The sequence below is a fragment of the Prionailurus bengalensis genome, chromosome A1, assembly GCF_016509475.1.
Source record: "Prionailurus bengalensis isolate Pbe53 chromosome A1, Fcat_Pben_1.1_paternal_pri, whole genome shotgun sequence".
NCBI lineage: Eukaryota > Metazoa > Chordata > Mammalia > Carnivora > Felidae > Prionailurus > Prionailurus bengalensis.
Window position 1 is genome coordinate 232,570,502 of NC_057343.1, and position 11,913 is coordinate 232,582,414.

Here is an 11,913-nt window from a genome sequence, read left to right on the forward strand (position 1 = left end):
CTGAAACTAAACCAATCAGAGTCCTTCCCTGGGGCTTTTCATACTGAAGCTGGGAAATAGAGTCTCTCTCTCTCTCTGTCTCTGGTCCTTCTATACAGGGTCCTGTAAACTGGTATGATGTTAGTAGGTACTGTCACACCAAGGTACTCCCTCATGGCAGCCTCCACTCAGGGGTATCTGTCCCATGGCACCGGCCCACATGTGGATTTGGCTTCTCTCCTTTGCGACTGAAAAAGTCCTCACGCATTCCCATGTTGAAGCGTCTTATTGTGTGCCATGCTGGGGGACAGGGTCACTCCCCTGGAGTTGGCATCCACAGGCCCTGCCCCGCAATTTTACTCCATGTCCACCACTGCCTCCCCCCCCCCCCCCCCCCGGGCTCAACGTCCTGCACTTGGAGCCCTTCGAAGGTGCTGGCCATCTTGGCATTCCTTGGCTTGTGGCTGCTGGGAAGTTCCAGGCCCTCGGTTTCCTCCCGGTGTTTCAGCGTCCACACCCAGCGACAGTATCATCCTATGGCCCTGCACTAACTTGCACCTATGTTTCCCCTTCCTGAGCCATGAGCATCCCGGAGGGACGCTTGCAGCACTGGGGTCCAGTGCCTTTCACAATCGTGGGACATCTGTAGCAAATACTGTGGCAGGAACATCCAAACTCCACGCGTGGCTTTTGAACTCCGTGTTCGTGAACCTGTGTTTCAGCGGGTGTTCATGACTGTCAGGCTGTAAACTGCCTCTGTCTCTGCATCCTTAAGAAGGGGGAGATCATGGCTCTTGCATCACAGGCTCCTCAGGAGGAGTCACCGGGGGCCGTGAAGCACTTAGGACCATGTTTGGCATCTTGTAAACACTTCCAAGGACGTACTTGTATTGTGTACATCTCCTCCCCTCCCCCTACTTCCTCTTCCTTCTCTCGCCTTCTCCTAGTCTTCTCCTGTCATTTCCTCACACCCCTTCTCTGCCTCTCAGCTTAAGGGTGACTGTCTGCCCTGGGCACCTGCCCAGCCACAGGGGAATGCTAGGGGCTGGCCATTGAGATGGCTGAGAGGCCCCCTGAGCAGAAAAAAATACCCCTGCAACTCCACTTACCCGTCTGGTTTGCTTCATTCCATCCCCACCTACCCACCCCCGATTGATTGATTGATTATTTATTTACTTTAATTTTTATTTTTGAGAGAGAGAAAGAGAGTGAGAGTGGGGGAGGGACAGAGAGCGAGGGAGACACAGAATCCGAAGCAGGCTCCAGGCTCCAAGATGTCAGCACAGGGGCTCGAACCCAACCAAGAACGGCAAGACCTGAGCCGAAGTCGGTCGTTTAACCGAATGAGCCACTCAGGCGCCCCACCACCCCCAATTTAGAGCCTATTTCCAGCTAGGTGACCCAGGGCACCGATGTCCTTATCCTCTAGACATAATCCCTGGCTTATCCCCTGGGATTGATGGGCCTTAGAGCCCCCTGGCAGACGCTGAGGGGCTGTGTCGTCAGAAGGAGTCAGCACGGGCCCCAGGAAGCTCTCCTGACCCTGAGGAAGAGCCTTCCAAAGGTAAAAGGACACGTTTTCTCCTGCACAGTATCTTTTCACTCCAATTATGCTGTTCCCCCCAGTCAGGTGCGCTTAGGAAATTTTGACATGTGAATAGTCAGCGCTGACCATCTGGATTGCTCTCTGAGAAGCCAGGGGAGTCGTCAAATTGCCATCCAGGGGACAGTCCTGGCCCCCCGAGTCAGGGCATCGGGCTGCGAGCGGGCCCTCGGGTGGACCCCCGAGGTCAGCAGCAGACAGCGCATGCGGAACGGTGGTGCTTCTCCACAGCTGGATCCTCGTGCTGATGTCACTGCTGAGCATTCAGAGCGACACCCGGTGGCGAAAGGGCTAAGTCTGGAGGGACACGGAGGCGGAGCTGTGGAGTACTTCCTGGTCACGTGCTTCTCTCGCCTCTGCCTGTTCGCCTCCCGGCCTGCTTCTCTCTGCTGACAACACCCCGATTTGCCGTCAGGAGGCCGCCTGTCCCCGTGTCAGTCCAAGAGTGAGCGTGGGACCCGGGTCCCGCCACTCAGGCGGCCCCACTTCGCTGCTTGCTCTTCTCCATCTGGACGGGCAGGTTCCCAAAGCCACCCCAGAGAGGCCCCGAGCCCACCAAAATCTCAGGCTGAGCCCAGAGATGGGGAAAGGAAGGTTGGTTTGACTTTTTCTGAATGACCAGATCCAGCCGCTTCCGGAGCCGACCCTCACTGGCTGTTTCAGCCTGGGAACCCGTAAGTTCTCTTTTCTGCACAACCGGCGAGGCTAGGATCCCTGACCCGGCAACGAGAGCCCGACGTTCCTTCCCGGTCCCCCACGCCCACCCCCTTCCCGGCCCGCAGCCCACACCTTTGCCGAAGGCCTGTATCAGCCTCCTTGGGCTGTCCTCGAAGATGACCCCACACCGGGCGCTTCAAACGGCAGGAATGTGTCCTGCCTTGCAGTTCCGGAGCCAGGGGTCCACACGTAAGGTGTCGGCAGGGGTGCTCCCTCTGAGGGCCGGGGAGGATCCCGCCTGCCTTTTCCAGCTCTTCGTGGCTCCAGGTGTTCCTTGGCTCACGGCTGCGTCACTCGGAACTCTGCCCCCAACTTTACCTGTCCCTCTGCGTTCTTTCCTCTTACAAGGATGTGATTTTATTTATTTTTTTTTAACGTTTATTTATTTTTGAGACAGAGAGAGAGAGAACATGAACGGAGGAGGGTCAGAGAGAGGGAGACACAGAATCTGAAACAGGCTCCAGGCTCTGAGCTGTCAGCACAGAGCCCGACGCGGGGCTCGAACTCATGGACCTCGGGATCGTGACCTGAGCCGAAGTTGGCCGCTCAACCGGCTGAGCCACCCAGGCGCCCCAAGGATGTGATTTTCAATCGAGATCCATCTGATGACATCTGCAAAGACCTTATTTCCAAATAAGTTCCCATTCACAGGTCCCAGGCGGGCTTAAGTGTTGAGGGGAAACTATTCAACCCCCTGCAAAGCCTCATCCCTTCCTACACTGCGAGCATCGTGGTCCCCTGACCCCCAACTTTGCCTCCACACCCTGTGAGGGCTCTGGCTCTCAATCTGGTTTGATTCGGGATCCAGATTACCCCTCCCCAAACTCTCATTCCAGGAATTCCCATGTGCCGCCTAAAACTTTCCAGAATTTATGGGTAAGAAAGGTACGCAATGCTGAAGGTCCAGGAAATGACACTGGCTTCTTTTATTTTTTTCCCTTTGGAGCAGGTCTTCAATATACCAGAAAGGCTTTGATATGAGGGACTATTATAGCAAATTACAGAAGCATTTGAAAAGGTCTGTCTTTTAAGAGTTTTTGTTTTGTTTGTTTTTATTTTTACTTTTTGAGAGAGAGAGAGAGAGAGAGAGAGAGAGCACAAATGGGGGGGGGGTGGAGCAGAGAGAGAGAAGGAATCCCAAGCAGACACCATCACAGAACCAAACTTGGGGCACGGCCCTATGACCCTGGGATCATGACCTGAGCCAGAGTCAAGAAAGAGTTGGATGTTTAACTGACTGAGCCCCCCAGGCGCCCCTCGTTTTTATCCTTAATTATGGTAAAATACACATAACATAAAATTTATCCCTTTAACACTTTTAAGTATACAGTTCATTCAGTGGCATTAAGTCCATTCACACTGTTTTGGAATCCCCACCCCCACCGTCCCTCTCCAGAACTTTCTGTCATCCCAGGCCAAAATCCTATATCCGTTAAACAAAGCTCTCCAAGCAGAGCCCCATGTTGCTGAATTAAGAGACGGAATATTTTGGCAACAGACCACACAGCTGTCGAGTGAAAGCTCAGCTGGGGATCAGTTTCCTCCAGGATGGAAAACAGGACTTCCTGGCCGCCTGCTTGTCCCCTCCGGCCACACCCCATGCCCTGCACTCCTGAGGGCCCTTTCGGCGGCCTTCACTGCGCTGAGCTTCTGGTTCTTGAATCTGAAAGCCAGACGTGGGCCTGATTTGTCCAAAGCCCATGCAGCTAGCTCTGAGGCCTCAGAACGGACAGACGGTCCACTCAGTCTTGGAGGAGGGACCAGAGATGGGACGGAGAGGGTTAGCTCCAAAGCTCACACCCGTGGAGCAGGGCTGTTACAGAGAAGGTGCTTCCCAGCCGGGCACTACATTTCCCAGCAGCCCTGTGGGCACATGGGGCTCGGGGAACGGGAACAGAGTCTCATAGGTACCGTCCAGGCTAGGGCAGGGAGAAGCTGGTTCCCTCCTGCTTCCTCCCTACCTTCACAGCCCAGGGTCGGGAGATAGGAAACTTCTGTGAAGATGGTAAATACTTGCCCCGACCTACCCTGGTGCTTCCCCAAGTGGCCCCCATGGCGAGGCACCTCCCTCCCCTCGGGAAATGTGGGTAATAACCCATCTTTCCAATCTGTCGGCCTTACTATACCTCAAGTTTCCTACCAATACACTATATTTAATTTAATTTATTTATTTATTTTTAATACACTACATATTTTTTTGTTTTCAGTGTGTTTATTTTGAGAGAAAAAGAGAGAGCACGCCTAACACCGAAGGGGCAGAGAGAGAGAGAGAAAGGAGGAGAGAGAGAATCCCAATCAGGTCCACAACGCAGGGCTCGAACTCACCAACTGTGAGATCATGACCTGAGCCGAAACCAAGAGTTCAACGCTCAACCGACTGACCCCCCAGGCGCTCCTATGCTATGTTTTAAAGCAAAGATTATGATGCTTGTTCTACTATAACGAAGCCCTCTTTCCTGACCCAGGAGCCCCGAGCCACCTGGCAGTGTCCATGACTCTGAAGGATCGACAGGCCGATCCCAGACCGCTCACAGTCTGACAAGACCCAGGCCCGATACCTCGATGGGTTTCATGAGAGCTGCGGTGTCTGAAGAAAGCAGTGGAAGGTCTGGAAGCAAAGAAGACGCCCATCCCCCTCCCCCCCCCCCCCCCCCATGTCCTGGGCAAATTGGGCATGAGAGAAAGCAGATCTTCTTTGAAAGAGCTGTGCTTGGGAGACCCGCTTTCCAAAAGGGGGCGGAAGTGTGGGGTCACAGGGGGACACCACGCCTGTGAAGTCTAGAGCAAGACCCACGAGGTGTTAATGCTCACACAACCCCCTTCCCCCAGGGAGCTGGTGAGAAGGCAGACAGATTCAGGAGGTCTGCAAGCTCCCAGGGGAAGCCGATGCTGTTGGCCTTGGACACGCTTGAGCAGGGTCCTGGGGACGGACGCACTTGACACAAGGCTGGCATTTACCCCTGTGCCAGGAGGACGGGACGGAAACTTCCTTAGGCCTGCCACCTGCACCACCCTGCCTCATATCGAGTCCCATTGCCCTGTCCCCACCTGAACAGGCACAGTCTCAATTGCCAGGTATGCATCCATTCGGCGACCAAAATGGGGCACTGTGGCTATGACCGCCGGGGACCTTGGGAATTTTCTGAGACAGATGATGGGCCTCTCAGAATGGCCCTGACCTCTCTTCCCTCCTAACATCCCCGGGAGCACCTCCAACCTCTCAGAAATTTGGCTGCGGGGCCCGTCACCTTGCACATAGTTGGGGGTCCAAGAAATGGCTTCTGAATCAATAACAAAAATCTGTCAATCTGTATTTGCATCTTACAGCTCCAGGGGACCGTTGAGAGAAAGAAAACTCCCGGCAGAAATAACCACATTTGCTTATGGCCTGTTTGTTCATTTATCTGCTCTTCTGGAAACTAAGAAGCCCTTATTTTTAGCATCTCCCATGCTGAAGCATGGATTTTTTTTTTTTTTTCCTTCAAGCTCTCTTAAAAAGTTGACACTTCCCAGCCTATAAACTGCAAAGTTGTGTCAAGGTTCAAGAGAAAGACACAGTGGGGGAAGAGGCCTCCTGTCCCGCAGCCCCAGAAAACACTCACAGGAAGAAAGAGTGTCCCTGAAGCAGGCCCCCCAGCAAAAGGCCCCGCTCCTTCAACCTTGGCTCACCTTATGGAGTAGGGGCCGGGCGTTCTCTCTGGAGTCTCCTCCCTGCGTTGACCACTTGACCAAGTGAAACTCACCACGTGGTGGTTATAAGCTTCTCACTGGAAAAATGTGGGGTGTGTGAGCCAAGCGTGAACCCCCGTTTTAAAAACACTTGCCAGGGGATAGTTGTGGCAACTGAGGTTCGAGGCTCGAGATGTTTCTAGCTCTGACTCACCGCGAGAACTTGGACAAGTCTGAATTCTCTGGGTCTCGATTTCTCTGTGAGGGACAGGGGAATAATGATTGTAGACCCCTCTCCCCAGTTATACCCCTAGAACTCGAAAGAGCTGTTGCCCGCTCTATGTGACTAATTTTTAGCTCAAACATCCGTGACATCTCTTAATGTCCGTACACAAGGAACCATGATTCTAGCAGCCGCCTCAAAAACAGACCAAGGGAGTCGTAATAATTAATAATGCAGTGCTAGGACACAGATTTCCAGGGCAGTAATCTGCTTTGTGCCTCTGTGAGGACAGGGGGTGGCTGGTATGAGTGAGAACGTCACCATCATCATCATCATCATCACCGTTGATCTTTGCAATCAGGAGGTGCATTCTTCCCTAGAGCCCTCAAGACACTGTGGCCTGGACTTCCTGTCCCCAGAGCTACTTCTGTTATGGGAAGTCCCGCCCCCAACACGTGGCACTTGGAAATCAACACAGAGGGGAGCCAGGGCCCGGACGAGAAGGCCCCAAAGGGAGCTCCGGAGGCGGCCAGAACACCCCGGGGCTGCAGGCTGGGCACCCGGAGAAGACTCGGGTCCCTCTGGTGCCATCTGACCCACGGTGGGAAGCAGTTGGGGCGGCCGCCAGGCCAGCGCGCCCCCAGTATCTATGTCAGTCCCGGCCTGTCCCGAGCAGCCTGGCTGTCCACCAGGCTGTCACCAAACTGACGGAAGACCCAGATGAGGACGGGCTTTGTGGAATGTGTTCTCTGAGCGCTCGCTGCCCGAGAGGCTGCCGGAGTTCTTTGGACGGGAAATTGCAGAGACGAGGCTCCGTGTCCGTGCGTCTCATCCTTCTGCACCATACACCCGCCCTTTTTTCTCCTTTCTTCATTTCCCCATTTCTCTAAGCTCCTGTGAGTGCTCTGATCGCCAACCCAAATCCTGCCTGCCCGTCCATCAGTAGGTCCCAGCCCCGGTCCTCACTGGCCACATGACCACATCCTCATTGGCCACGTGACGCCTGGTTACAGGGACACTGCACCTTCCCCTTCTACCAAGTTCTAACGACATAGGAGCGCCTTCCTCCTCTCGGTGAAGGGGGCGGGTCTCCAGGGCACAGGAGGCTCTTCTCGGAGCGCCCAGTGTAGTCAGGCTCAGGAAGGGACTCACGGTTTCAGGAATCCACGGGGCGTCAAGGTTACTTGCAGAGACCAGGGGCCAGCAAACAGCCTGCGAGCCAAGAACGGCTGTTACGTTTTTAAATAGTTGAGTAAAAAAAATAAAAGAAGACTATTTTGTGACACGTGAAAATTACATGAAACTCGAAGTTCGGCGTCCGCAGGCAAAGTCTTACTGGAACATGGCCACACTTAACTCGCTTCCACATTCTCTGTGGCTGCTTTGCCCTTCGGCCACAGAGCTGAGTAGCTGTGACAGGCGGCACAACCCGCGGAGCCTAACATGTGTACCAGCTGATGTTCCTGAGAAAGGTTGCTGGCCCGTGGGCACAGACTCTGGAGCCAGATTGTCTAACTTCAAATCCTAGATCCACTGCTTACTGGCTGTGTGACGGGCGGCAAGTTCCGTCTCCCTCTCTGCCTCCGTGTCCACATCCCTCAAATGGGTACAACGGTCCTTATTTCAAAATATCATTGCAAGGATTAGAGGAACTATCATTTCTCAGGTCTTAGAACCGTGCCCGGCACTTAGGAGTACTGTGGATAGGGGCCTGGGTGGCTCAGTCGGTTGAGTGTCTGACTTCGGCTTGGGTCCTGATCTCATGGTTTGTGGGTTCGAGCCCTGCATCGGGCTCTGTGCTAACAGCACAGATTTAAAAAAAAAAAAAAAATAGAAGTACTGTGAATGGGTTAAATTATTTTCAGATCCTTACACATCACCATCCTACACCAGAGTGAAATGTATAAGAATTCTTAAGCTTTCCTTCTATTCGACACAGAAGGGTTCTTTAAACATATCGTTTTCTTTGCTTGTCATCATCGCCCCGTGTGCAAACAGATCCAGGAAACCTTAGCTCGGGCTTCTCAACTCCCAGATGGGTTCTAATTTGTTATGTCGGAGGAAAAAAGTCTGTCTTCCCTAGCAGGTGCACGGGGCTGTTTTGTGAGTCACAGACGTCACCTCCTTACTCTTCAGCGTTAGAAGACGTTCTGGGCCAGCTCGACAAATCCTGCCTGTAAAGCGAATGCAGAATGAGGAAGCGTGGACTTCCCACAAGGACAGGGATGTTCTCATTCCTGAACCGTGGTGGCTGGGGTGACGCGTGGAGGAGTCTGGGAGAGCTGGCACGGGACGGGGGACATCCGCAGTATCCCCACCCCCCCACCTCCCACTTCTTCCACGGGACCGAGTGCTGGTCGAGCTCCTGGCTGCTCCGAGGGAGATTCCTCCCCCGCCCGACCTCCTGTGCAGTTTGTCGTGGTCGTGTGACCAGACGCATCAGCGCTGGAATGTGTGTGGGTGGGGGCAACAGGCACCACCACTGCTTCTGGGCCTTAAGTCACGGAGCCCGTGCCCCGCCCTGCCCTCCACCTGCCTGTGAACTGCAACCACACAGATGACAGCGATACCCTAAGCGACGGCAAAACAGCAAGGTGACAGAACCTGGGTCCCTGAGTGAGTACGTGCAGCAGAGAAACCTGTCCCCTTGGGCCCATCGTGGAAGGACTCTCAGAGAGGGTACATGTTTGTTAAGTCACCATTCCGGGAGCTAGAACCTAGAACCTAGAACCTAGAAAAGGGGGTTAATTATACTTCTGCACCCACCTCGGGACGTTCCAGTGAGAATGTACTTTGACCATCAAGGAGAACTAATTCTGCATAAGACTCAGAATTTTCCCGAGAGTCTGACCCCTTGTATTCTTTAGCCGCCAAGAAAAAGAGCCTCAGGCTTACGTGTGTTTTCAAGGAGCTTTGGAAATGTTTAAGACTTGAAAAAAATTAGAGGCCTCAAAGTATGGAAACAGCAATAGGAAACTCAAATGATTACTTTACATACTCCTCCATTAATTGTGAAATTGAGGACACATGAAAGTCTCACTACATCTGAAAAACATTTGTAAAGCCAAGTGTTCCCATGTTACAAGAACTGGTAAGTATGCCGGTGATTGCCAGGACATAACAGCTAATCGTTAAGTTAAATGAGCAACTTGTAGCTAAAATCATTTTCGGAGCAAAATCACGGCCCCGCCCAACCGCCGCAGAGCTCATCATGCCAGGTGATTGCACACTTCCAGAGCTGTCTCTACGCCCCCTTTTCTCTTGCTTACTCATCACAAACACCAATCAACCAAAACCTCTTTCTCTAAACATGAAAAATACGGAAGCCGACGGAGTTAGGTGGAACGCCAAATCATTCAGGTTGCACGCAGGGACCAGGGCCTTGGATGTGCATTTCAGCAGGACAGACGGTTCCCGAGTCGTAAGGTCAAAGTCGCCATCAGCTGATGTGCATCCGATTGGGCTTTTCCAATCGGACTTTCCCCAAACCCACTCCCCTGCAAGGAAGGGAAAGCAGGTATTTTCCAAACCCACACCTTACAAATGTCAGGGATTTTTTTTTTTTTAAATGCTTGGTCTCCCTCATTGTGAAGTCTGTTTTTAAGTGACTTTAATTGGAAAAATCTTCTTTGTCTCCCAAAACTGAATCCAGATGAGGCCATCTGCCTCCTCTCCACGGGTGCGCAGAGCGCGGTTCCGAACCCCTCGTGAGGCCTGTTTTTGCTGGTCTCCGCCCAGAGCAACTTTGTTCAAACATTCCTGTCACTTGCGTGGTTTATTTTATCCAACGCGTTAATTAATGATACTTGCAACAAGCTTGTAGTTATTAATTAAACCATTTGGGTGGGCCCCCCGAAGACAGTTAACAATCTGATTGAAAGCCAAGCTTCCCATGGCTATTTTAAAAAGACATAACCGCGGGGTATGGAGAGGATAAAGGCAACCCAAGGAGTCCGAATCAGCATGGAAACAGGAAAAGTGTTTTCTCTAATGAGAAGAAGCCCTCTGTCTGAACATTAGGAATCTAGGTATTGAAGAGGGAATGATCCAGTTTGGGCACACGGCATGGTCTCTTGATTAGGTGCTACAAGATGCTGGAGGCTCTCGGGCAAAGATGAGACAGAAAAGTGCCTCCCCTTAATGCTTTGCTAATGATAGAATTAGTTCATTTTTCACCTTTTCTCTGGACACTCGGGGGCCCAGTGATGGTAGTCAACGCGGAGGGACAGCTTCTGGGGCTGAAGGCAAAGCCGAGAGTGACCCAGAGGATGACCCCCATACCGTGTTGTGGCAGGGACAGGAACAGAGCCCCAAGATCTCAGAGTGGGGTCAGAGCTAAGTGGCTACTTTCATAGTCCTTGCTGGGACGGCCAGAGGGCCAGCATTGAGGGGACCAGATGGGGCCGGACAACCACGTCCAACTCTGCTGACCCTGAGTCTGCCCTAAAGAATATTCAGAAAACCCCGCTTGCGTCTGGCTGTTCCAATGTGCATTTATCCCCGGAAACAGAACATGCGTTCTGGTCATCCCCCTGCCATGAAATGTATGGTCACGTGCTATCACCTCGACAAAGGCTGAGTTCGTGTTTCTGTGCCCAGTTATCTTCGTCGGAACTGTAGGGCCCTCGTGGGGCAGCGCGTCAGACCAAAACAATTTGAGGGGCTGCACATCTTTTGAGTTGAGGGACAAACACCAGAGCCTGTTCACCAGCGGGGGCTGGTTTACTCACACCCGCGTGGCCGGCATCATGAGGACGTGATTCCATGCACGCCTACACACACACACACACCACTCTCCCCGCTGTCAGCATCAGCCAGAGGGTGACAGCTGAGACAGCTGATGAGCCCCATGACGTACCCTGGAGCTCACTCCTGGTGCTCCGCGGTCTACGGGTTTGGGCAGATGCCCAACGATAGGTCTCTATCATTATGGTATCGCACAGAGGATTTCCACGGCCCGGAAAATCCTGTGTGCCGCACCCACTCACCCCCCTCCCTGGCAGCCGCTCATCTTGTTACCATCTCCATAGTTTGCCTTTTCCAGAATGTCGTACAGTTGGAATCATATAGTAAGGAGCCTTTCAGACTGGCTTCCCTCACCTAATAACATGCATTCAAACTTCCTCCAGGTCTTCTCCTGGCTTGACAGCTCATTTCTTGTATTTCTTTGTTTGTTTGTTTGTTTGTTTAAAGTGCAGTGGGGAAGGGGCAGAGAGGGAGAGAGAATCTCAAGGAGGCTCCACACTGTCAGAGCAGGGCCTGCCCTGCGGGCCCCGATCCCACGAACCATGAGATCGTGACCTGAGCCGAAGTCGGATGCTTAACTGACTGAGCCACCCAGGCGCCCCTACAGCTCATTTGTTTTAGAGCTGACACCCTGGTGTCTGGATGGACCAGAGTTTATTTACCTCTCACCTGCTTCATTCCCTTAACACCTTATGCTTTTCTGATAGACTGAGGAAGGTTCCCACTTACTTTTTTTTAGTTCAGACGTCCATGGTAGCAAGTTTATGATAATATTCACCCATTTGCAGTCTCATAAAACTCGGTCCAAATTTACCGTCTTGACCCAAGCCAGTGTGACTGGTCAGCAACTGGATGAAGTTCTTTTGGGGAATGTCGGTGGCCTCCAGTGACAACAGGAGGCAGGGGCTATATTTCCTTCCCCTATGTCCCCTCGATGAGACAGCTCACCACAAATTCTACCAAATGGACGGCAGGC

At 52.7% G+C, this 11,913-nt stretch overlaps 1 long non-coding RNA gene across 1 annotated transcript; it reads left to right on the forward strand.

Moving 5' to 3' along the window:
- The first annotated feature begins 4,618 nt into the window (after positions 1-4,618).
- Positions 4,619-9,776, forward strand: LOC122495378. The gene is made up of 3 exons (XR_006300428.1): positions 4,619-4,905; positions 5,129-5,374; positions 5,627-9,776. It is a non-coding gene; the product is annotated as an uncharacterized LOC122495378 (long non-coding RNA).
- Positions 9,777-11,913: the final 2,137 nt, after the last annotated feature.